The sequence below is a fragment of the Haemorhous mexicanus genome, chromosome 2 (genome assembly GCF_027477595.1).
Source record: "Haemorhous mexicanus isolate bHaeMex1 chromosome 2, bHaeMex1.pri, whole genome shotgun sequence".
Classification (NCBI taxonomy): Eukaryota; Metazoa; Chordata; class Aves; order Passeriformes; family Fringillidae; genus Haemorhous; species Haemorhous mexicanus.
This window is the reverse complement of record NC_082342.1, coordinates 891,441-917,150: the sequence shown is the minus strand read 5'-3', so window position 1 is coordinate 917,150 and position 25,710 is coordinate 891,441. Positions and strand designations below refer to the sequence as shown.

Here is a 25,710-nt window from a genome sequence, read left to right as displayed (position 1 = left end):
GAATGTGCTTGGTGCCACTTGAGCAAGACTGGTCACCTCGCATTGCCAGAGTGCCCTTGAGTTACAGGGAGTGAGCAGCAGCTCTGGAAGCTCCTCTGGCTGACCACAAATCACCCTGCACACGTACATCCTGCTGGGAGGGCACGAGTGTCTGCAGGCAGGGACATTGCCCAAAAATCTGCCGTGGGGACACAGGAATGTGGAAGTCACAATGGGCGTGCTCTCCCGTGGGTGTAAGGGCAAGAGGGGTGCCAGTGGGCAGCCACGGGCTTGGCAGCAGCTGTGCTTATTTCTGAAGGGGCAGAAACAGTTGTTTTCTTCTGAAAGCTGCTCTGCACTTCTGTTTGTGTTCTCCCATCCAAACAATTTGGAAGCGATGGGCTCAGTTTCTCCTGAGAGGTGCAGAAGAATGAGTCACTTGTTGAGGGGATGTGATACTGGGAGAGCAGAACCAGCTCTGGAATAGCAGAGTCTTTATGCAGGAGGTGTTTTTCCTGTGTGTGGAGGGAAATGTCCCTTTCAGCTAGTGCTGGAGCTGTTGTCCCCCTCCAAAGATGAAGCTGGGCAGTGTAGGGCACCAGCAAGGCAGAGCTGCAGGAGCTGGAGAAGTTGCCAGACCTTTCCTGCAGCATTTTGTCCAAAGCCAGAAAGTGGGCTGGGGTCTCTGAAATAGCAGAAGTAGGGCAGAAGAAGGGAAGTAGGTAGGTTTTGCACTGATACCTTCTTCCCTTGTTTCTGGGGGATGCCAGGATCTCCCTCCACGCCTTAGACTGCCCAGTGGCAGGAGGTTGGCTTCATGTGCTGCTGTAACACTCAGCAACCCCACTGCCCTGGCTGTCCCAGGGGAGCACCCAGCCCTCTGTGCTCCCAGCCCAGTCCCTCTCACTGGGAGAACAAAGCACCTTGTGCTGTCTGCTTCCCAGCTGGGAATTGCCTGGCTGCTCATTTGCATTACCTGGGTGGGGAAGGTGTGTTCAGAGCGTGCCCCAGGCCCTCAGACACTGCAGAGGAGACAAAGGCTCCCCATTGCGCAAGGGCACCCCGGGAAGGGAGCTGGGAGAGGAGCTGGGAGCTGCTGGGTGCAGCCACCTCACAGGATCTGTCCTTGGGGTCAGCCAGTGCCAGCTGTGCCCCATGCCCACCTTGTCCCCAGCCCGGAGTGCTGCGTGCCACCTCCAGGTGTTCCCCTGGGCACCTCCAGGAGCTCAGGAGCACTGGCACAGCCTGGCAGAGCCAGCCCAGAGGTTGTGCCTGGTCCTGAATGCCTTTTTTTTTCCCCAGCCTTTTTTTCCCCCAACTTTCCTTCCCTTTGCCAGTGGTTCCCCCCTCCCCTCCTGGTGAGGGGATCCCTGGGAGAGGCCCCTGGGCAGGAGCTGGAGTGCTCCAGTTTTCCAGGGGGTGTGTGATGGCTGGGTGATGCCTGTGCAGGAATTACAGCAGTGGCTGAGAGCCCCTGTCAGGCATCCTCTGGCTGCAGGTGATGTGTAACACATGCCAGAGGTTGTTCTGGTGAAAAATGACTGATGTGCTGGTTTTTTTAGCAGTAACAAAGGAGCTTTTTCTTTCTTCCTTTGCAACAATGAGAAGCTGGTGGGGTTTTTTTTTTCTCTGAAGTGGGAGGAAGGTTGTGTTTTTGTTGACTCTCGTGGTCCCCCATGGTGAGTTAGAGGGTGCTGCTGTAGGAGCTCTGAGGTGGGCAGCAGAAACACACACACAGCCTGTGAGACTTGAGGCACAGTCCAGAACTCTGTTCTCTTGGAGTTGCAGGATAAAATTTATGACAATAACAAGCCTGTGGGAGTCAGTTCCTTGCTGATTTTTTTTTTTTTTTCAAATTAATCTTAATGCTTCAGTAACATCTGGATGATTGCTTGGTAATCTTTTTCTGGGAAGTGCTTTTGTGTGTGTGTGTGTGTACTTTGTTGTGGAGTGATAAATCACTGTAATTTACCAGCCTGGTTTTTAAAAATTTGGAAAGTCATACTGTGTGATGTGTTCCTTTGAGCTGTCATTCCTGGAGGCACCTGAGTGAATCCATGACATTTCAGCTCCTGTTTACTGCTTCAAACAGGTCTTTATGCTTGACATGGTTTCCTGAGCATACCTTTAAGTTTGGAGTTTATGGAGAGTTTTCTGGAAGGGAAATGAAAAGGAGGAGGAGGTTTGTGAAGAGGACTAAGATGCAGCCACTTGTTTTAAGCCACCTGGAGTTGGGGAGTTCATACAAATGCCCAGAGCTCGATGAAGAGTGAGAGAACCTGTTGGGAATATCCCTGGGAGCCCCTGGTCGTGGCTGCCCATTCCCAGCTGGCTCAGGCAGTGCCTCTGTGCTGAAATGTGCCCTCCAGCCCTGGGGCAGCAGGGACTGAGGCAAGACAAGGGCAGAGTTGCACAGCCATGCAGGTGCTCCAGGAGCTGAGCCTGTGTTTCCAAACGTGGTGAAGCAATGCAGGGAATAGGCAGGGACTGTCTGGGGCCACGAGAGAGACACAGAGCCCTTGGTTTGTTTCTGGGCAGCTGGAGAGAGAGAAAGGAAGGCTTTCTTGGCTTTGAGAGTAGATCCATCTGCAGGGCTTGGGCTGTATCTTTGGGAGAAGGGGCTGGATTGTTTGGAAATAGAGGCATTGCAGGGAGGGTGTTCTGGCAGCCTCATGGGGCTTCACAGCCAAGGGAGAAAGCTCGTGTTGGCCAGTACCTTACAGCTGTCCTCCTTGGCACCTCTTTTCCAGGCAGAGGTTTGGGGAGGGGGCTCAGAGAGGCTGGCACTGAGCAGGGTAAAGATTTGGGCAGGCTGGAGGTCAGACAGAGGGCCTGGTCTCTCTGGATCTCTGCAGGGACTGGGATCTCACCAGGTGTGCATTGCTTAGTTCTGCTGGAGAACAGGAGGCTGACCCACTTTGTGCCTGCCAAAAAACCTGGCTCCACTCTTGGGTAGCACTGATCTCTGCTCTGTGACCAGTGACAGCACCCAGGGACCAGCTGGAGCTCTCCCAGGGCAGTCTAGGTTGGAGATCAGGAAAGGTTCTTCCCCCAGAGGGTGCTGGCACTGCCCAGGCTCCCAGGGAATGGGCACAGCCCCAAGGCTGCCAGAGCTCCAGGAGCCTTTGGACAAGGCTCTCAGGGTCAGAGTGGGATTGTTGGGGTGGCTGTGCAGGGCCAGGAGCTGGACTGGTGATCCCTGTGAGTCCCTTCCAGCCCAGGATATTCCATGGTTCTGTGATTCTGCTGGGTGCCATAGGAAATGGGAGCTGGGGCTGTTCTGCAGCCTGAGGCAGGATGGTGATTCCCCCATCAGCACCAGAGAGATGGAAACGAAATAATTGCCAGTCCCAGGTCTGTGATGACAGGAAAAACAGCTCCAGCTTTGTGTGAGCCCCTGGACCCAGGCTCACATATCCTCATGTGACTGTGGAGCTCTGGTTTCAGCCCACACCAGAGCTCTGGGATGCACCTGCAGGATGGATCCAGCAGGGCCCTGAGCAGCTCCCAAGGTGGTCAGGCTGGATGGTGTCCCACAAGGAAGGCTCCTGCAGACAGCACAGCCCTCCTGTGTGTAGAGCACAGCTGCATCTTGCAAACTGTAGGAAGTGTGTCTGTGCAATGTGCTCTTTTTGCATCGTTCAGCAACACAGAGCATCGATGGGAAGTGCTGCAGCCAATGTTTGTTTGGTGCTGAGGACAAATGTGCAAGGCAAAAAGGGCTGAAGGCAGTGAAGGAACCCAGTAGGACCCACAGCTCCTGGACAGCACGTGGCTAGGCAGGCAGAATTGCTAATCAATGCATTGAGAGGAAAAATAACCCCTGCAGAGCAGTCTGGGATTCCAGGCTTTTCCTGTGGCTTTGGCTGGAGGTGAAGCTGGCTCCCTGCTCACAGTGGGAGCAGGAGTGGCCATGGTATCCCATGGGGGCTTTCCTCAGGCCCAGGATCCCAGGATCACTGAGGCTGGAAAGGAGCTCAGAGGTCAGCAGGTGGAAGCTGTGCCCGATGCCCACCTTGTCCCCAGCCCAGGGCACTGAGTGCCACCTCCAGCCCTTCCTTGGGCACCTCCAGGGATGGGAGCTCCAGACCTCCCTGGGCACCCCCTGCCAATGCTTAATCACCCTTTCTTGGGGAAATTCCTTCAGATGTGCAGCCTGAGCCTGCCCTGCACATTTCCAGGGTGTTTGCTGAGAGCTGTTGTCTGCAAGGGGAACAAGAAGTCTGAGGGATTGCCTTTGGAGTTAATTTGTGGTCCAGCCAGCCCCATTCCCAGGACATAGACCTGCCATCCCTGTGAGCCCCTTCTCCCTTGCACTGGGGTGGGCTCCTAGTCTGAGCTCCAGGGTTCCCAGGGTGAGGGGCTGGTCCTGCTGGTGCCCAGAACCTGCTGAGGCTGTGCTGTGCTCATCCCAAGGTTGGGTTTGATTTGCTCATCCTGTGTTTGACATAACTGCCCAGCCCATGTTCCCTCAGCAGCTTCAGGAGGAGCACAGCTCACCTGGCATTCACACAAGATTGCAGATATTTAGCTCTTTCAGAGCAATCTTGAACCTGCTCATCAGAGTGTGCATCTCACTTGAAGCCACTCCAGCTGTGCAGAGCTATTTTTGTACAGGAGCCCTTTGAAATTTTAATGCACTTTTTGCTCGTTGAACCCCAAAATGAGTCACTTAAGGGAGCAGCAGCAGCTTTTCAAAACCTCTGCCTACCTGTTGCTTCCACTGACTTTTCTCTAACCTGCTTTGGGAAAAATGAAAACACATCCAGGTGTTTCTCAGGCATGTGATGGGATTGTTGGGCTGTCCTGTGCAGGGTCAGGAGTTACTCAGTCCTCGTGGGTCCCTTCCAATTCAGGATATTCTGTGGCTCTGTGGTTCGAGGTCATGGCAGCATGTAAAACTGCTGAGAAGGAATCAAGGACCAAACATTTTCAGCAGGTACATAAAATTACCCTTTCATCAAATTCTTCTTAGGAATAAGATCTGGATTTGACTCAGGGAGATGAAACCTCGTCGGGGTTGTGTTGCTCGCAGAGCTCCTGAATCATTGTCTAAATGGCAAGGAAATGTCTTGCCTGGCTCAGGCTGCAGAGAGCTGTGAGTCACGTCCCCACGGAGCTGGGAGTTGGGGACAGAAGGGACAGACTTCACGCCTCCCTGGCAGCTCCTGCCTCTCGCAGCAGACGGCTCCGCCACGTGTCACCATGAGCAGAGCTCTCCCCAGGTCTCAGAAACTCAGTCCACTTGTGGGGAAGCCTCTCCCAGCTCTTCCTCAGCTCCCCACTCAAAGGGCTTTCCAAAGCCCCAGTTCTCCAGCTCCTGGAGCTCACTGAGGCTCCCACCTGGAGCTCTTGGGGACCTGGAAATGAAAATCTTATTTTATTGCTCAAGCTGGACCAAATTTCACATTTAGAGTCTCTGCTAGCAAAATTGACAGAGCAATAAGAGGATTATCTTTGTCCAGCCTCTCTTTTTAAACCTAGTAGAGGAATGCCAGAGGCCAGGGATTCATATTCCACTATGCCTGACCTACAGTTTATGGCAGCATTATCCCAGAGTAGTTGAGTGGGTCCCACAAGCCTGTGTAGCAGCCAATTTCTGGAGGTGCTTGGGACTCCTTTCACTTGATTTTAGAGGCTTTTTCTGATGAAGTGGCACCGTGCTGTCTGAGGAGATATTTGTCACCCCCACGTCCCCTGCATGAGCACCTCACCTGGAGGGAAGGATGATGTCAAAGGTCCCAAACCATTCTGTGATTTATTCTGCCTTCCTTTCAGTGGTACAGGAAGGGAACTTCTCAGGCTGTAAAAGGGGCTTTGAGACTCAGGAGATTTCAGGTTCTTGCCTGTGAATCCCTGGAATTGGGTTGAGGAGCAGAGCCCTAATCTAGCACCTTTTTTCTCAGACACAGCTTTGGTTAAGCCTCACCACTGAGCAACCCCCTAAAGCTGTCAGGCAGCCAGGCTGCAATCCTTGCCTTGCAGTTGAATGAAATCCTCTAGAATTTAAAATCTTGGGGGGGGGAAAAGGAGCCCTCAGCATTAAATACCCCTGTCCTTGTGTGATAAACATCCCCCAGGACTGGGAATGTCGAATGGGTGAAAATGAGGGGTGTGCAGGGAAGCACAGGGGGATGGACCCAGAGCTCTGAAATGCCACCTGTTGGCACGAGCTGTTGCCCTGGGAGTGGGGATGGGAGGGCTGGAGCTGGCTGGGTGTCATTATCTCAGTAGCTGCACTCCAGAGCTGTTATTTAATTCCCATTGTGGCACTGTGAGAGTGCTCAGAGGATTAGGTGGATGTGAGCAGCTTGATCCCCCCTGGGCTGGGCTGTCGGGGTTTCCTACAGAAATTGAGCTGAGAAATGGAGAGTTTGGGCTGAAGGACCATTTGTGCCTTGGCTTGACACAGCCCTGTGCAGATAATTCTCTTCTGTGGCTCCCTCTGCAATCAGGGGGGTGGATGCACGTCCCTGCTGCTTTTAGTAAGGGAACGTTGAAACATTCTAAATATAACTCTTTGTTAGTCCACTGCAAGACCGTTTTAATTTTAAATCAGCAAATATTTCAGCTGGGCTTCCATAAAGAGTATTAGTTTTTAATTATTTCTGGCGTTTTCCCTGATTAAAAATGGAATTTATTGCTCTTCTAGTTCTAATTTTGTTTACTGACTTGGCAGGTAGCATTGCTCCTGGTTTCTTTCCTGAAAGGCACTGTCATTTTGAAAAAGCTGGGTGGCTCTGGCATTGATGTATTTTTTCACCTGAATGGATTGGGAAAATACTGGTAGAATTTTCACATTTGAAGGCTGGTGGAGCCAACAGCTTATTAATTGTTGTTGTTTAAGCATCAGGTTAGCTTTGTGTGACATCAGTCAAACTTCATGGTCAGTCTAGTCCAGGATGTCAATATTTGGTTTCCCTTCAGCTCAATTAAAATTTATAGTTGGCTGTCATGATAGTAAATGGGATTTATTTTGATTAATTCTTCTCTTCTGTGTGCAAATTCCATCCCACTGTGGTGTACATAACCTATTGTGCATCATCTTTTGCTGAGTACATCCCAAAAAATTGTCCCAGCAGAGGCATGCAAGGTCCTTAGGAATGATATCTTTCTGTGGGAATGGGAATTTATCAACCTGTTACAACTGGCACAGCAAAGGAATCCACAAAATTAGACAGCATTTGGTTTTTGAAATTTTCTGTTGGTGTTAAGAACCATGTTCAGTGCTGTTATTTATTACTTGCCTTAAATAGAGGCTAAGTTAGGAAACATCTACAGTGGGACATGTTATTTATCTGCTCACAGCTTGTGGCATGCTCCAGAATATTCCCCCAAACTCCTTAATGAATTAATTGGGCAAAATCTCCCCCCACAGATAAATAAGTCTGCTCTGTTTCACGTGGGTGGATCGTGTTTGAGCAGAGGAAGCCTCCAAGCAGTGTTCCTGTGGGATTCCCACTTCCTAATTCAGCTTAGGCTGAAGTCACTGGCTGCACTGGGAGCTGTCCTTCTGGCTCCATGAATGTCCAGCTGATGTTCTCTGGGAAAAGCACTCCAGTGCTGGACTGCAGTGACAGGAGAGCTGGGATGGAGCCATCCCTGGGGCAGTGCAGAGCTGGGATGGAGCCATCCCTGGGGCAGTGCAGAGCTGGGATGGAGCCATCCCTGGGACAGTGCAGAGCTGGGATGGAGCCATCCCTGGGGCAGTGCAGAGCTCCATCATGTCCCTGCTGGGATGGAGCCATCCCTGGGGCAGTGCAGAGCTGGGATGGAGCCATCCCTGGGACAGTGCAGAGCTGGGATGGAGCCATCCCTGGGGCAGTGCAGAGCTCCATCATGTCCCTGCTGGGATGGAGCCATCCCTGGGGCAGTGCAGAGCTGGGATGGAGCCATCCCTGGGACAGTGCAGAGCTGGGATGGAGCCATCCCTGGGACAGTGCAGAGCTCCATCATGTCCCTGCTGGGATGGAGCCATCCCTGGGGCAGTGCAGAGCTGGGATGGAGCCATCCCTGGGACAGTGCAGAGCTCCAGTCATGTCCTTGCTGGGATGGAGCCATCCCTGGGACAGTGCATAGCTCCATCATGTCCCTGCTGGGATGGAGCCATCCCTGGGACAGTGCAGAGCTCCATCATGTCCCTGCTGGGATGGAGCCATCCCTGGACTCTGCTGGGAGCCCCTTTCCCACTCCAGCAGCTCTCAGCTCTGCCCAGCTCTCACATCATCCCATTCAGCATCTTCCCTCTGAGTGTTTCTGGGGCAGAGAAGAAGATGGATTCTGGAAGTCTTGCATAAACAAATTGCACTTGGCAGGCAGGATGCTGTGTGCTCTTCCCTGCTAGTTAAGAGTTCCAGTAAAACGGGCTCCCTGATACAGGAATATCCCAGCAGAGAGGCTGGGTCAGGAGAACTGGAGCCAAGGCAGGGCTGTACCTTCTCCCTTTGAAGCACCATCCTGCCTGTGTTTGCATTTTCTGCAGTTTTCCTCATGTGTTGGCAAAGAAATGTCAGGGTAAGTTTCCTGAAAACAAAGGACTGGAATGAATGAGGTCTTTTTCTCTCTTATTCCTGAAACTGGTTAGGAGCTTTTCTTTTTTTTTTTTCCCTAAGCCAGTTAGGTTGGGCTTTAAAGAGCAAACCTCAAACCCCAGACAATGCAGTAAAGCCAAAAGCTTGGAGCAGGTGTTGCCCACTTGTTCAAACAAGTCCAGGACTTGTTTCCTTTTCAGAAGGCAGTTGGAAGTCGGGCCTTGAGGAGGAAAACTAAAATGGAACCGTGCAGCATGAACTCAGAGCGGGGGCCCTGTGCCCCAGAATTGTGCATTTACATGTGGGGCTGTGAGAGGAGCAGGTTATTGACCCTGCTGAGCCCTGGCAGCAGAGGCACATCCTCACACTGAACCTTCCCAGGGTTCTCCAGCCTTTTTGTTTGTTGGGAGGAGGAACTGCAATCCCTTTGCCCTCCCTGGGGCTGCCCCTGGATCCCTGGCAGTGCCCAAGGCCAGGCTGGACAGGGCTTGGAGCCACCTGGGACAGTGGAAGGTGTCCCTGCCCCTTAGGGGTGGCACTGGATGAGCTTTAAGGTCCCTTCCAGCCCAAACCATTCCATGGTTCTGTGATTCCCATGCTGCAGATCTTGGCTGCCTCACGGGCTGGGTTTTTGCCAGTGTTTGCTGCATCTCCTGCAGGAACAAACACTTGTTCTTCCTGATTTCACCTCCATGTCCAGATCCCATCAGGGCATGGTTCCTCCACGTCAGGAGCCCTCAGCCTGCTCTGTCAGTGGGGCTGGGAAGTTTTCCCCTGTCAAGCTGGAGGTGCCCATTGTGTAAAATGTTTCACAAGTCACATTGGGCTGGGAAGAGAACGTGGTGGGGCAGAGCCTGCAAGCTGGAGCAGAGAGGTGCCCTGCCAGGTGATTATACATTCCTTTTCATGGCTTGTTTGGGTTTTTTTAAGAGGCAGAGAATAAGTTGAGGCATGTTGGAGCCTGTGTGAGGAGCGATAATGGAGTGCTCCTCTCCTTTCCCACAGCTGGGCGGAGGGAGGACGTGCCAGACCTCAGTGCCTGGCTCCTTGTGCTCACAGCCCTGGCCCCTGGGGGCTGGTGGGACATGGAGAGGGCTGAGGTGCTCAGGGGGCTCCTCTCTTCCCTGTGACACCCACATCCCTGTGCCCCCCTCACCGTGGTGCTCGCTGCTGTCCCCTTTCCCATCCCACCTCCCCACCCAGGGAATCAGCTCCGTGCTCAGTGCCCCCTTTGTCCCCTCTCCTGCTGCCCACTGAGGTCATCCTGGCTCCTCAGGTAAAGCAGAGCTCATGGGGGATGGGGGTGGTGGAAGTGGGCCTCAAACCACATTTCCAGCCATGCCTGTAGCAGTTTATTTGTCTCGTTTCAAAGCCGTTCCACGGCTGGTTTGAATTACTCCTCCCTCGTGACCTGTTGTGCTGGTAAATGGTCAGGCTGAACAATATCCCAATATTAATTGGTGCCCTGGGATTTCGGGGGCTGCTTGGAGGAGCTTCACTCTGCTTCTGAACATTAAGTTACTCTGCAAATGTTTTTATTGTCTTAAAGAGGGGTTTACTGCCTGTTTACATAATTACTAATCTAATAATTGCAGTGGAACTGAGCCCTGAAAGTTGGTGGATCTTTGTGAAACACTGAACAAAGGAAGCCCGTCAGGTTTTTGTATCTTTTATAAGTATAAGCCTCTGGAACGATCAAACTGACAGAAATCCCACAGAAATGTCCCAGTTAATGGATTTTCTGTTTGCAACACTCTGTAGGGTTACAGAAGTACTGGTGGCTAATTGCAGCCTTACAGATGGCACCAGGAGGGATGGGTTTCTCCAGCCTCTGCTGCCTTCCTTTGGCTCCCTGCAGTTCAGGGCCAGGAACACTTTTTGCAGAGGGAGGAGAGTATCTGGCTGCTTTTTGGGTGCTTTGCTGGGAGAATTTCAGGTATTTAAAAAAAATTATACGTAAGCTGTTAACAAGGATGTTTTCAGAGCTTATTGTGAGTTTCTTTGGAAGGGCTCTTTTTGTTTTAGGGGGAAAATGAGATGGGGATTGTGACCTGGGGTGGTGCTGGGAGATGGCAGAGGACTGCCTGTGCTTCCTCATCTTTCTCCTCCTTCTCATCACTGGCTCTGCTGGATCTCCTGGGGCACAGCAGGGAGAAGGGAAGGAGGAGGAAGAGGAGAAGGAGCCTAGGGAAGGCTCCTTCTGAGGGGGCCAGTGCAGCTGCTGAGGGGGCTGTGAGTCAAGGAAAAGGTCCTCCAATTGGCCCCTGAGGAGATGGCCAGTGGGAAATAGAGAACTAGCATCTTGTTTCTCTGAGATCTCCCCCTCTGTTCCTTGCTCCCTTTGGCCTTTTCCTTCTCGCCGCGAGGGAAGGCGAGATTTCCCTCCGCGGTGTCAGGAGCTCTTTGCTTCCACGTGCCCCTCTCCAAACCTCATGGCCCCTTTGAGGACCTGATGCAGAGGCCAGGGAGGGAGTTTTGCCCTCTGTGAAGCCCTGACCAGCGTGGCTGCTCTCAGTGGCTGGCGGGCAGGGTGTCGGGGAGCCGCTCTGCGCGGGCGGAAGCCGCTCGTGCCCCGGCTTGTTCCCTTCTGCCCCGTGTGCAGGGGCTTGGCAGCTCCCAGGGCAAGAAAAGGCTGCAGTCAGCACTCTGCAGCCAGGGAGACACTTCTCCTTGCCCTCTGCCCATCCCTGCTGCAGCCCCACGGATGGGGAGCCATCAGAAGAGCTCCTCTGGGAGCGTTTGTGTTGCTGTGTCACGCTGGAGGAGCTCGTCCTGAGCTTGGTTTTCTTGGGGACTTAAAGCAAGATTTGTTCCTGGGAAGCACATCAGCATTTTGCTGCTGTGACCGTGTTGCAGTGGCCTCTGCAGGCTCAGTCAGAGGTCGTGTCCCAGCACAGCAGTGAACTCGGCTGTGCTGGCAAATATTTGTAATGTGGATCTGGCCCCAGTGTGGAGGCTGTGCTTTGATTGCTGCACTGCACAGAGCTGTCCTTGCTCCCTTAATGTACAGGGAGTAACATCTTGAGAGAGTTTTTAATCAACTCCTACAAAACCTGTGAGTAATAAAGTACAAAATACAGGGTTTTTTACCTCTACCCCCTCTTTTCATGTAGGTCTGTCAGCTCTAAAAAGTGGTGGAAAAAACCTAAGAAAACAAATCAAGAAGGGAATTGCATTTGAAATGTTTTGATGTTGCTCATGGGTGACTTGAAAGGACGTACAGCCCATCAATGATGTGTGATAGGGAGATCTTTTCAGACCAGGACTGTCTTTGATGGCAGAACATCCAGAGGTCTCCAGAGCACCTGTAGGGCAGACTCTGTACTAGGGAGCAGAAAAGGTCAAGGTGAAACCCCCTGCACTGGCACAAAGGTTATTACCTCCCAAAAAGGGGCGAGAGGGCTGGTGCAGAGCCATGGAGTCTTTCTTTAGCTCTGTTGTAAATGTGTCCTTTGCCTCTCTCTTTTGTCCCCTCTTTAAAGGGCTTCCCTTGAAAATGGCAGCAGTCACTCTTGTGTCTGAGGTGCATCACTCACTGCAGAAATAGTTCTGGCAGGATCAATGTGGAGACGTGGCTGTGGCTGCTGGTGGAGGGAAAGGCACGGGAGAGTCACCTCTCTTGGTGGCTTTGCATCAGGAGGCTGGAAAAGTGTCTTTCAAGAGGAAATTCCTGGTCCCTGATGTTATTTTTAACACCCTTTTGAGTAAAAGCTGCTTTAAGCAGTAACACAGTGGGGCCTGTGTGCATGCAGACAAAAACAGTGCTGGGAGGTTACTGGGAAAGGCTGGATGTCCCTGCAGCCTGGAGGGGGACAGAAGCCATTCAGGTGAATTCAGGAGCTGCTCTGAGCTCAGGTGGGTAATTCCCTTGCAGCACAGGCAAGGTGACTCTGGTCAGTGTGTGCACACATAGACTGAGTGTGCATCTGCTGCAGGGTTTGCTTTCATTTAGTGGGAATGATGCCACAGAAAACACCAGTGGCTTTGGCAGCCACTAAAATCATCTTCTGCTCTTTAAATGTGAAGAGGAAACTGGTTCTTTTCTTGCAGGGCTGTTTTGGAAAAGTGAAGCACTGAAATGATGGAATGGCACTGGCTGCTGCTGCTGAGAGTATCAATCACAGGGTGGAGAAGACCTCTGAGGTGTGGGGTCCAACCTGTGCCTGATGTCACCAGCCCAGGGCACTGAGTGCCACGGCCACTCCTGACAGTGCTGGGTGGATTTGCTGTGGTTTTGTTTGGTGGTGAGGCTGGCACCTCACCAGCCTGGCATTTGGAGGAGGCATAGCTGTGGTTTTATGAGGAGTTTGCCTTCCTGACACATATTTTAGAATGCCTAAAAAAAATCCCACTTCTTCATACTTCAGCTCAATGTTTTGTTTCTGTGACTGTAGCCTGCACAAAAAGGAGTGAGAGCCTGGTGCTGGAATATTCCCACCAGGGTTTGGAGCATGTCTCCCTGCTCCTTGTCTGGCACTGCTTTTTGGGTCATTTTCAGGGGAGAATTAAGCTGAAGCTGGTTTTGGCAGTGTGCTGTGCAGGATGTCAGGAGCTCACAGGTACAAGCCCTGCAGCTGGTCACCTGGCACCACTCACAGGCAGCTCCCACGTGCCAGCAACAACATTCTCCTCTTACTGACCACAGATTGCAAAGCCAGAGGAGGACCTGGACCAACTGTGGTGCTGCCCAGCTGTGGAGGATTTGTTGTTGGTTTTTTCCTATTGCTCAGGAGCAGCTTGAGTTTGGGAAGGACGAGCTCTGTCCCTGTGTGCAGCTGTGATCCCTGGGTGTCACCGAGGCTGGTCATGGCTCCAGGGCAGTGTTCAGCCCCTGAACCCCCAGCTGGATGCACTGGGGCTGCTCAGCTGCCTCTCTGCCTGTGATCCATTTGACAGCAGCTCTGTTGTTCTGAGCTCCTCTCGGAGTGAAGCTTCACTTTGGCCTTGCCTTGGCTGAAGGTGTCTGGTGTGTGCTAACCTTGGCCACGGTGAGGATTGCACGTTCCAGATGAGGTCAGTGTCTCCTGCAGCATCAGTCACTGCTGTTTCTGCTGGGCAAGTCCTGCTTGGTGCATCCTCTGATTTACATTTGCTTTTCTTGGCACTTCTGTCACACACAGGGAGCTCACGGCCCTCTGGGATCAATGTGAGACAAAAGGTCTGTTCTGTGCTCTGACTTTTCCCAGCTTTGTGTCCTCAGCACAAGTCACCAGCACATTTCATTTTTATGTGTCTGCCCTGAAAACATGAAAAGACTTGAGTGAGGTAATTCTCTCCTCAGCACAACCTCTGTGCAAAGTTTCTTATGCAGATCATAATTCCTGTGCTAGTTTCTGTCATCTTCAGCTCCACTAGCAGTTTCTTGGAAAGGTGTCTTCTGCCTTTCCTCCTCTGGAAAATGGGTCATCTTCTTGCAGGGAGTGATCAGGAGTAGCAGGCAGAAATTAATTCAGTTTCCCATTTTTTCCCTGTCATTCCCTGTTCCATCTCTCAGCTGTGCTCCCCAGCCTTGCCTCCCATTGGCAGACAGATGGACACATCACTGCTGGGATCACTTGTTCTGCAGTCCCAGGCAGGATCCTGATCTGCAGGCTTTAATGTAAAAATTCCTTCCCACAGCCCTGTGGTTGCTTCTCTCATAGTTTTGGGATGCAGATTGAAACCTGCTGCTGACTGGCACGTTTCAAACTCTGGGTTTTGCTCCTGATAATCTCAGATGTGGTGATTCACATGCCTCTTCCCACCATGCACTCCCTGGAAAAGGAGGCAAAGCCTTCATTTTAGTTGGAGGCCACACTCAGGGCTGATGGGTATCAGCTTTCCACCCTGAGCTGCCTTAGCCTGGCTTCTGGTAGTTCTGGCTTTTCCTCTCCAGAGCATTTGCTGATCCATCCCTTTCCCACCCCTTCCCATGGTGGGAGCTCACCCCCTGAGCCCCGAGGGTGTCTTCTCCTGGGATTTCCACCCCTCGGGGTCCTGTCCCCTCTTAGTTAAAGAAGCAGCACCCAGCCATGTGGCCCTGGAGTTGTGTGTTCCTCCCTGGGGGTGGGAGAGCCGTGACTGGAACCAGCCAGCCCAGATCAGCTGAAGCCACCAGGTTCTGCCAGGAGGTGCCAGGTAAAACCTGAGTGCCTCCTTCACCTTTGGCAGTGCCAAGCTGGTCCTGAGCAGCCAAGCTTTGCATCCGTGCTGTGCCATGGCAGAGCTGCTCTGCTGGGGCTGGCAGCATGAGGGGAGCACAGCAGCCACTTGGGCACTGCTCACCTGCCTCCTCCAGCTCTGCTTGCACAGCAGGCAGGATCCCCCTGGGGTTTTGGGAAGCCTGGGCTGCTTCTGTTTCTCCCATGGTCCCTGGCAGGAGCACTCTGAGCACTCAGAGGTGGGGGTCCTGTGGGCAGTCCCAGCCTGGGGCCTGGGTGAGTGGCTGTGTCAGCATCTTCCCTTGTCCCTGCCCCACCAGAGAGCCCTGTCCGTGCTGCACTGCCATGCCAGGCAATAACCCCCTGCTTTGGGGAAGTTTAGGATGCTCAGTGCATGCTTCCTGCTGGTTGGACACAGCTTTCCTCCTTAGTCACCCCATACCCTTTCCCACTGGGACGTGGCTGTGCTGGACACTGTGTTCCCAGGGAGAAGGGAGCCTGGCAGCAGGAATCCAGCCTTCCCTGCAGTGCTGGCCTCTCCATCCCACCCCAGTGCAGTCTCAGTGGAGGACAAGTCCTGAGCAGTGCTGATTTCAAAGCAGGAGCTCACAGACAGATCTGGTGCCAAAACTTGTGCAAGGCATGCTGTCATCTGCAAAGGACATCCTTTGCTTCAGTCCTTCTCCTGATTATGGAAGTTGTTTTCTGTCCTTTCTCCTGACTCTGCAGCAGTGATCGAGGAAGCTTACACAGCTCTGATGCTCAGTGAGGCTCCTCATGCTCCCTCAGAGAGAGGGAGCAGAAAGGCAAAGCTCTGCTGCTCTGCCTGAGTTGTGTTTCTCAGCAGCAGAAAGGGAAAGCTCTCCTGCTCTGCCTGAGTTGTGTTTCACAGCAGCAGAAAGGGAAAGCTCTCCTGCCCTGCCCGAGTTGTGTTTCTCAGCAGCAGAAAGGGAAAGCTCTGCTGCTCTGCCTGAGTTGTGTTTCACAGCAGCAGAAAGGGAAAGCTCTCCTGCTCTGCCTGAGTTGTGTTTCTCAGCAGCAGAAAGGGAAAGCTCTGCTGCTCTGCCCGAGTTGTGTTTCACAGCAGCAGAAAGGGAAAGCTCTCCTGCCCTGCCCGAGTTGTGTTTCTCAGCAGCAGAAAGGGAAAGCTCTGCTGCTCTGCCTGAGTTGTGTTTCACAGCAGCAGAAAGGGAAAGCTCTGCTGCTCCTGAGTTGTGTTTCTCAGCAGCAGAAGGGGAAAGCTCTGCTGCCCTGCCTGAGTTGTGTTTCACAGCAGCAGAAAGGGAAAGCTCTGCTGCTCCTGAGTTGTGTTTCTCAGCAGCAGAAAGGGAAAGCTCTGCTGCCCTGCCTGAGTTGTGTTTCTCAGCAGCAGAAAGGGAAAGCTCTGCTGCCCTGCCTGAGTTGTGTTTCACAGCAGCAGAAAGGGAAAGCTCTGCTGCCCTGCCTGAGTTGTGTTTCACAGCAGCAGAAAGGGAAAGCTCTGCTGCTCCTGAGTTGTGTTTCTCAGCAGCAGAAAGGGAAAGCTCTGCTGCTCTGCCTGAGTTGTGTTTCTCAGCAGCAGAAAGGGAAAGCTCTCCTGCTCTGCCTGAGTTGTGTTTCACACCGGTTTTTCCACAGACCTCTGGAATCCCTCCCTAGTACTTAAGTCAGGGTATCTAAAATTAGATACTTCATATCTCAGGCACCATCTTAATGATCTGTGTGAGGTCTTTGGCATTGCTTGAAAATCAGATTACTTACCTCAGTGCTTAAATGAGGAGATACAGCAAGCACTTCCTCTGCAATTCCCCCTACCACAATTATTGCCCTTAATTTTTTTCCACACCATTTTAATCCTTCACATCCTGTCTCGTCGGTCACTCGAGCCAAGGGTTTCAGTTTTTATTGCTGCAGCCCGTGGTGCTGGCTGGTTCTTCTGTGCAAGGTCCCACTCCTTGGCTGTAGAGGGAGAGCTCCCCCAGATCCATTTGGAGCTCTGTCTCCTGGCCTGAACATTTTCTTGTTGCTTCTCAATCTTTTGAGTGCATTTGGCACGTCCCACCCTAGCTGTGTATCAGCAGTTCTCATTTGGCACAAGCAGAAAGCCCTTTTAAAGCTAAGTGTAATAACAATAACATAGAACCTAAAGGTAAACAAACAAGCCACACCTTATTTTTTATTTTAGCTGCATTTTGGGAATTCTTTTCATTATTCAAGTATCATATAAATGTGTACACAGTCCTCAGAGCCTCCGTGGAAGCCAAGTGGGCTCCTCCTTCCTTGCAGTTCCCTCGTGGCTGGGCTCAGTCTGCCCCACAGGCTCCAGGGAGTTGCCCTCGTGGCTTCCCATAGATTTGCTTATGTCTGATGATCTGAAATTAGAATCCTTCCTCTGCTCTGCCCTTTGCTGGAAACGTGTAAAACCTTGCAGATTCCCCCCCAGGGTAGAAAGGGGGATTTTCCCACCATTAAAAATAAAAGGGAAGGGAAGGAGAAAGAGTTAAAACATGCTCAGATAGTTGTAAAAAGGATTGAAAAACAAACAAACCCACAACCGTGTCAATTATTCACATCCCCTCTATAAATAGAGAAACCCTGGAGAGGGGGCTTTCCCTTGGGCTACCTGCTCTGCTCTTTCATTAGTTTATTGCCATGGTGCTCCTGGTTTTGTTTCCTTTAGCTGGGATTTGGGGATGGCCGGCTGTTGCCTCTGTGGAGTTTTAAGGTCTCTCAACAACAAAAATTTCCTCCCTCCCTCCGTTCTTGCCTTTTCTTCCCTCCCTTGGGAATTGTCGTAGGGGTGGTGCTGCAGCTGGAGGAGCAGGGCTTCCCACACCTTCCCTTTCAGGAGCTCTGCTCAAAGGGAATGTGGGTTTATTTTTCTTTGCCCTCCTCTTCATCTGGAGGATCACCAGCATTGTTCTCGCCGCCGTGACAGACACGGAGGGTGCGTGCTAGCGAGACGCTTGCAGAGAGGTTTTGCAACTGGAGCTCTACCAGCCCACTCCTGGGGATGGATGGATGGATCCCTGACCTTCCTGCACGGTCATTGTCATCACACTCCAGCTTCAGGAGCAGCCATTCTCCTCAACAGGTACTAGAAGCCGTGCTTGGCTTGAAATTCATTCTTCTCACAAGCAGCGCTCGGTTTGAAATTAATTTTTCTCACAAACAAAAGGCTTCTATGGCATTTGAAATGTCATAGAAAGAAAACACAGAGAGGAGCACGTTTGTCAGTTATTTTTGCTGCTTTAAAAGTCAACCAGCTTCTGCAGTCCTCTGGAGTTGATCTCGGGGTTCAGTGTCTAGATCGAGAGTGGGGTGGCTTGGAGCATTTCTGAATTGCATTTGTGCCCAAAGATCTGGGTATAGAGCAGTCTCTTCTCCATCCATCCATCCAGGGGCCCAGCACTGGTGCAGCCTCACCTCGAGGCATGGGGGCAGCTTTGGGCACCACAGTTGAAGAAGGATCTATTGAAGAGCATCCAAAGGAGGGACACGAGGATGGTGAAGGGTCTGGAGGCATGTCAGGGTGTCTGTGCAGGGCCAGGAGCTGGACTCTGATCCTTGTGGGTCCCTTCCAGCTCAGGATATTTTATGCTCCCTCTCCTGTGGGTTTTGTTTTGCAGAGGCAGCCCAGGGACATGGGATGGGGAGAGGCAGAGCTGCCAGGCCAGCAGAACCCTGGAGCTCAGGAGAGCATTTACCTTGGTCTCAGGGCAGGGCATTGGCTGGGCTGAGCTCAGCAGCAGTTCATATTAGCTAACAAAATGTGGCCTCCAGTCACAAGCCAAGGGCCTGATTGTCCATTGCAGGAGATGGGATTGAGCACTGGAGTTACAGTGGTGTGGAACTGGGATCGTGGGTGGGGGAGACAGCCCAGAGCTGCTGATGGATATTGACTGGTTTCTGTATGGAATGCATACTGCTTCCTCTCTCTGTATGTACATCCTGCTTGATGGTAGCATTACAGAGGGCTTCTCCAAACAGGGTGAAGATTTACTGAACAACCAAGTGATTGCATTTGAAATCTGACAAAAACAATGCCTCATAAAATGAAAAAGTAAAAATAGAATTGAAAGGGAGATGTCGTCCTTCCCGCCAACTTTTCCTGTTCACTGGACAAGGGGATATATTTGCATGCTGGTTTTCTTTCATTCTGGAAAGGAAGGGTTGTGCTTTGGAAAGGAGGCTCTCAGAAAGCTACAGTTTCCATGTTTTTCATCCATTAATGTTCCTGTCCGCAAGCAAACAGAAAACAGGTGTGCTGGATTTTTCTCCAGACTCTTGGCACTGCAAACTGCTGCAGCACATGGAAGCCAGAGCTCTGTGCTGTACCTGGAATCACAGGTAGCAGATGTGAGGAATAACAGGGTGCTCCTTTAATCTGTTCTGCTTCCCTGCTCTCTGTTTAATCCATGCGTGGAGGTTTCCTGCGCTCGCCGGCCGGGATTGGCAGCACGGGGAGCCCTGTGGGAACCCCTTGGCCTGGTTTTTGGAGGCTGTTTTGTGGCTGTGCAGTAAATACAGCTGTGCTGCCTGCAGCCCTCCAGAGCACAGGGAGCTGCTCTGACGTGTGCAGGCGCTGGCTCACACACACCAGGGACATGTCTGAGCATCGGGAGCAGTGGGCGCTGACAGGGGATGTTTTGTCTCGAGGGTGGAAGTTTGAAAAGCTGTATTTGATTTTTTTTTTTAAAAATCAGATCAGTTGTTCCACGTGTCGATGTTCACAACTGTCCATCTCCCCTGAGAACAGGCTGATGGGTCACTGGTCAGCTTTTCCCTTGGCCAGCATCCGTGGGAGCAGACGTGTCCAGAAGGGGCTCTGTGCTGGAAAAGAAGTGATGGGGCTGTGCTCGTGTTTGCTTCAGCCCTTCCTCCTGGGGAATCACTTTTTGCCCTCTTGGACCTTCCAAGACATTGCTGGAAGGAAGACTTGGCTGGAGGCTGCTTCAGAACTCCAGAAATTCTGCATCAGCAGAGCCTGGGCTGTTGGAATGAACCGGGACACTGAGGACTGTTCCAGGGAACATTAATGTCAAAGTATGAAAAACAAATGTTCTTCTTGAAAAGTATGAATTGGTTTAATTTAGGAAAGACTGTCCAAGTTGTTACAGTTAATGGGAGCAAAACTTCTCAGGAAAGAGTCTGTGGGTAATGATGAATCCTTGTTTTCTGGAGGAGCTGTGGTGCCCAGCTCTCACCTGTTCATGGCAAAGGATGTTGCCAGCCCTTCAGATGTACTGGAGCAGCGTGAGGATTTGGATAATGCAGGATCCAGGTGTAAACATCCCCCTTGTAACAAAGGACTGCCAGGAGAGAAGGGGTTTTGTGGCAGGAGCACTGGTGGTGTGTGGAACAGGCTGCCTTGGAGCTGGTTTCTCAGGGGAGCAGCCAGAGTTTGTGTCACCCTGGAGCAGATTTTAGAGTTACAGACTTCTCAAAAGCCATGTCAGGGTGGAAAATCTGACAGGATGCTGGGCCGTGTTTGTTCTGCTCTTCTTTTGGGCAGGTTTTTTGGGGCAGTAGCAGGCAGATCTGAGCAGAGATGGTCACAATTCCCTTTCCTGGGAGGTGAGGAATGCTCGTGGCAGGGCTGCTCCCTGTGTGGTGGCTGCAGGTGGGGAGCCTCTTGCCTGTAGGACCTTTTTTGTCAGCAAGATTCCCCTCTTGGAAATTATTGGCAGCTGGCATGATAATGAGTCCATTTCAATATAAATGAGCTTCATTTTATTAATTTCTGCCAGCTCCTGAGCAATTCATGAACTGCTTTTCAGATCTCTACCAACAGCTTGGGGGAAGAGGGGGAGGTAGGGAGCAAAGAAGGGAACATGAAGGAAGAGAAAGAAAATGAGAATATTTTTAATTTTGAAAAGAGCCAGTGACTCTCACCTCTTTTGAGAATCCAGCCAAGAGTGAGGATCACATTTTCTCCACCAAGCAGCTCCAAGAACATGAAGGGCAGCAACAATCCCTCTCCAGGTTTCTGCTCATTGGGACCTGTGGAGAAGTTTATAACTCTCCCAAGCTTGTGTGCAGTGTTGAGGTGATGTTTTAGTGCTGGTGCTTGGCTGGGAGAAGGAGGAGTTGGGTGAGAGCTGGATTGAGAATGCACTCAGCCTCTCCCAAACCTGGACTGGAGCTGGACTCCTTGCAGGGGAGCTCACCAGTGGTACCAGGCCTGGAAAGGGCTGGGATTTGGTGTCCACATGAGCTCAGTGTCTGACTCGAGGATTGTCCTAAGGATTGTCTCAGGTCTAGGTAAGCACAGACCCATCTCTTGTATCTGCGCCTTCGTCAGCACAATTAACCCGAGAATCCTTGCTCACAAAACCAGATGTAAATGCTCTGCCCCAGTGTGGGATTCCCTCTGGAAAATGGCAATGAAATCCCTGCCTGGAAAACCTCCCTTTCCATGAGTGAGACAGTCTGCAGGGAAATCTCCTGCGAGGCCTCCCAGCCTCTCCTGGGCGGCTGGGCTCCCCTTGCTGCCAGAATTGAGCCCTGCTCTCTTGGAAGGTGCCTCTCTTGTGGTCATCCTCACCTGCAGGTGTGGTTTTGGCCCTGAGCTGAGACAGACCGGCCCCAGCAAGGCAGTGTTCACGTCTGGGGGGATTTTGCTTGGGAAGAGGAACTCTCCACACCCCGTGGCTGGGGCTGGCAGTGCTCGATTGGGTTTTTCATTTATTCTGTCACCATCAGCTCTCATCATCCGAATTTGAGCACAGCATTCTGTGCTGCCCAGTGCTCCTTAGGTAAGTGCTGATGACAGGCCCCTGCAGAAGATGCTCCTGTCCAGCCCTCCCTGCTAACCCTGCTTTGTCTGATTTGTTTTTCTCCCCTTTCTCCCCAGGTTTTTGGCATGTAGTCATAGACTCTGAGGCGGGAGTCATGGAGTCGCTGAGTGGCAGGTGCTGACAGCTTCTGCAGCCCCAGTAACTGCTCACTTTGGGGTCATTTGCAATTCTGTACCTCTAAATGCCACAGCTCTCTGGGGGAAGGTTGCGCTGGATACCGGGACTGCCTCGGAAGGTACATGTGCCTCCCTTGTGTTTCTGCAGGGCTCTGCTGTGCTCTGGGCTGCTGGGGAGGGCAAGGCACGAGCTGAGCTGCGTGGCTGGGTGCTGGGCTGGGCAGCTCAGGGGCTTTTCGAGGGTGGCATCCCTTCCTCCCTCCCTCCTCCTCCTACTCGAGCTGCCTGCAAGGTCTTTCTGGAGTCCATCCCGTGCTTTAACACACGTGAGAGCGGCTCACAAAAAAGAAGTGGCTGGTTAAGAGGTTCTGATGTGAAAACAATGAAATCCGCCGCTGGAGTTTCTGAGAAACTCCAAGGCTTTCTGTGGAATTTCAGCCTCTCTATTGCCCTTTTGAGAAAGCACATTTTAATTACAATAAAATGTGTGTGTTCACACTCGGTTATTAGTCTTGTACGTTTTTCTATGTGGTTCTGGTGAGTTCAGTGAAAATCTTTGTTGTTGGCTGGCAGATTTTAGCAGAAGTTTATTTCTGTAGGCTCGCTGCCCGCTGTGGATTTGATCATTGTTCTGGTTCTCACAGCCTTCGAGCTACGCTCCAGGAGAAAAATACGGATTTGTCACCAGGGCCTCCCACTAGAATCTAATTTTAAATTTGCAATCTGTTGTCTTGTGAGGTGTTTCAGATTTGGTTGGAAATTTAGTATTTTTCAGATATGCTCCTGGAATCTAGTGGTCCAGCCTTTTGCGGGTTCAAGAGTTAGTAACGTGGGTTTAATTGAAATGAGTATTCTGGTTTTGTAATTATTTTAAGAAATAATTTAATATCGGCATAGGGGAAGAGGAAGGAAAATTACTGTTTTTAAAGGAAATTATGTTCTCTGAGTGGGTCATCATCAGTGGTCATCTAGAATGTGATATAATTTATGTGTAACCATTTCATCTAAGAGTCATCCAGCAAAACCTCAGCAGTTCAGCTGGAGGTCAGTCTGCTTTTCCCACATACCCAGTGTAGGGAACACTGTTTTTCCTCAAAATTCATGCTCTCCCTGCTGGCAGCCTAGTCTTGATGTCAATCTGAAGTTTGAGCTTTCAAAAAACATATCTCAACCCTCTGTCCTGCCTCTTGATGTGCAAGCTGGCTTAGGGGTGACTTTCTTGAAGTCACCACATTTCTGACATTTTCCTTTTGCTGAACCAGGAAGGAGCAGGTTCTCTGGGAGAGAGAGCCCTTTCCCAGCATGGATGGTCAGGCCATCTCTTTGGAGATGTGGAGGCAGAAGCTGCCACCTCTTGTCTGCCTGGCTTGGGCTGCAGATACGAATCTGCATCTTTCACTTGGGCGAGTGCCTGAGTCAGGGCGCTGGTGCCTCTTCCAGGAGACGTGCCTGTCTCCCTGCTTTGCTTCTCAAGCCTCTCCCTCCCAGAGAGAGAGAGAGATTTCATCAGAGGCCCTCTATTCCCACAAAAAGTTTGGGTTCTGATGAATCAACGTTTTCAGCTGAAAAACGCCCAGCCAGTCGTGCTGGCGGCCCCGTTCCGGGTCACTCACAGCAGACTCCTCACCCCACCACAGGCCTGGCTAAAGCATGGAGATGTGTCACACTTGATCTGTGTCATATCCTGGTGGTACCTTGATGGGTCTTCAGTGGTGGCCTTTGCGTTTGGCTGCCGAGCTAACAAGGGGAGCCTTTGTCCTACCAGCACTTGCGTGCAGCTCCCATTAACATTACTCATTTTCTTAATTTGATACAGATTTTTTTCACCGAGTGTGCTAAATGCCGTTAAGCCACAGACAGGCAGCATCTGGCAGTCGTAGCTGAGCACTTTGAGACGCTGTTGCCCCAGGGTGTCTGCTGTGGCCCGTGGGAGGGGGAGGCTGGGGCTCCCCTCCCCTGCCCAGCTCCTGCTCGCTGGGGATGCTGGAGTCTGTAGCAGTGCCAATTCCCCTCTCAGGGCTGCCTTTCCACATCTGCCCGAGCTCACCTCTCGGCTCCCTGCTGCCAAAAAACGAGGAGGTGTCACTCTCCAGACACATTGTCCCCTCCTGTCCCCACTGTGCCCCAGACAGGCGCCCTAGTGCTGCCTCTGGCACGTGCCAGGCCAACTCGCTAGCTCAGCAAAAACTAACTAATAAGCTCTTCTTTTTGTTGTTTTTTTTTTCCCCCCCAGATTTATTTTCCGCTGTTTTAGTGGACTCTGCTGCACGAGCACTCGATTTGGTTCAGGGTAGCTGGTGGAAATGCTCAGCCAGCCATGCAGGAGGCAGGCAGAAATGGGGTGAGAAGGTAGGATTGGGGGGACCCTTTCAGAGGACCCCCCTCAGCCTGACCTGGTGGGCTTGAATGTCCCACCCAAGCTGTGTCCCGCTCTGCCAGGGGATGGTGACACACTTGGGGATGGCACTGTTGTGCATGGCTGCAGCTGGACCAGCTGCACTGCCTGCAGCCCTCCTGCACCCACTGGGCAGCATTTGGGAATTCAGTGGGATCAGGCAGGGCCTTTCCAGGGTGCAGGGGTGAGGTGTGAGCTCACTGACAGCCTTTTGTGGATTTGCAGACTCCTCACCCAAAGCGCCAGTCCATGGAATTAGGAAAGGTCGGCTCTGTTCTTTGAAGTCTGACACTTCTTGCCAGTCTCTAGCAGATACTTCATTGTGTGAAATCACTCCCCGAACATTCCTTCTGTGGAGAGAAGACTTCCCTCCTTCCAGGAGAGTGTTATTTCCTCACGGGATGCAGCCTGAGCTGCTGCTCCTTTCCTCACCGAGCCCACTTGTGGCCCTGTTGCTTTTCTGGCTTGGGGAAACCTTGCCTGGTGAGGTTGGAAGGTAAAGAACCATTGTGGGGTTCAACAGGACTTTAAAAACTGCTCATTCTCCTTAGGGTGAGAAGGGGTGGCTGGAGATGGGATGGATGGCTGGAGGCTGGGGATAAATGGTGCGGGGCTGTGCAGCCAGTGGAAATCCCCCCGGGGGGAAGTGTGGTCAGCAGGAGCCAAAGCAGGGGAAGCATTGCCCTGAGAGGGTTTCCTCTGCAGGATGGAAGCATCAAGGGCTGGTTTCAGATATCTGCAGAAGAAAAGATGCAGGTTTTGTGCTTTAAAATGTTCTGTAGGCAAAAGCTGGCTGATGGTTTTTCAGTCTGTATCAAAGAGCTGTAGCTCTGGGGAGAGAATGAACCCTTGCCTAAGGATTGATAAAGCTGTCTTTTTCTTTTTTGTTTTAAGATTTAAACCTGCCCTTTATTCGGTACCTTTATTTCTCTAAACAAGTCATGGCAGCCAAAGGGAGTTCTGCCATTCATTTCAGTAGATGTAGGGCATTTCCTGCTGTAGTTTATTTCCCATGCAATTGTATTTATGTTCAATGCAGAAATCCCCAGATATTTATGGTGTTGTCTGTTGCTCCAGCACTGAACAGACTCAGCCTCAGCCATGAGGAGCTTTGCTGGGCAAGGAGCAGAGGCACAGTCCTCTTGCTGTGGTCAGAAGTGTCAGTGCAGAGTTCAGTTCTGCCGTGCTGTTCTGGTTTTTAGTGCCATCAGTTCCTCACTTTCCATGTGTGGATGTGGGGCTCATTCAGTTCTGTGCAGCAGCAATTGTATGTATACAGAGAGTGAGGGGAAATACATGGTTGCATTCATTCTGCCAGCATCTGGTTCAGTACCCACCTGCATCCTGGCAAAGGAGAGGAAGTTGCCCAAAGAAATTAAAAACTCCAGATTACTTTACTGTCAGGGCAGCTTTTTTATTTTCAACCAAAACTGATGGAAATGCCTCAAAACAAAGAAGTTTTGTCTTGGAATTTCTTTTCAAGACTGATGGACTGTTTTTCTCTATGTAGTTGTCTCGTGTGAAATTCAGGATCTCCTGTTTAATTCTGAACTTTGCCATTTACTTTTCTTCTTCTTCTTGCCGTCAGGCCAGAGGGGAAGGACCCAATACTACTGATAAAATATTTCTGACATTTGTTGAGTGAGATCACAGACCTCAAAGTGTTTCCCAAGGTTGAATCAGATCATCACTCCCACCTCCTGGATGGGAAACCTGTTCCACGGCGGGACGTGCACAGCTGAATAATGCAGGAGGCTGGGGCTGGGGCTG

General features: G+C 51.5%; 1 protein-coding gene across 4 annotated transcripts in view; it reads left to right on the top strand.

Annotated features, from left to right (window-relative positions):
* TIAM1 (TIAM Rac1 associated GEF 1) overlaps positions 1–25,710 on the top strand; it is a 161,558-nt gene that overhangs the window by 55,868 nt on the left and 79,980 nt on the right. For 2 of the 4 annotated variants that reach the window (XM_059871109.1, XM_059871102.1), the window contains one exon: positions 21,486–21,664. The exons of the other annotated variants lie outside the window; for them this stretch is intronic. The gene's annotated coding sequence lies outside the window, so the exon portion shown is untranslated. The remainder of the gene's footprint in view (positions 1–21,485; positions 21,665–25,710) is intronic. 4 annotated transcript variants of the gene reach the window in all.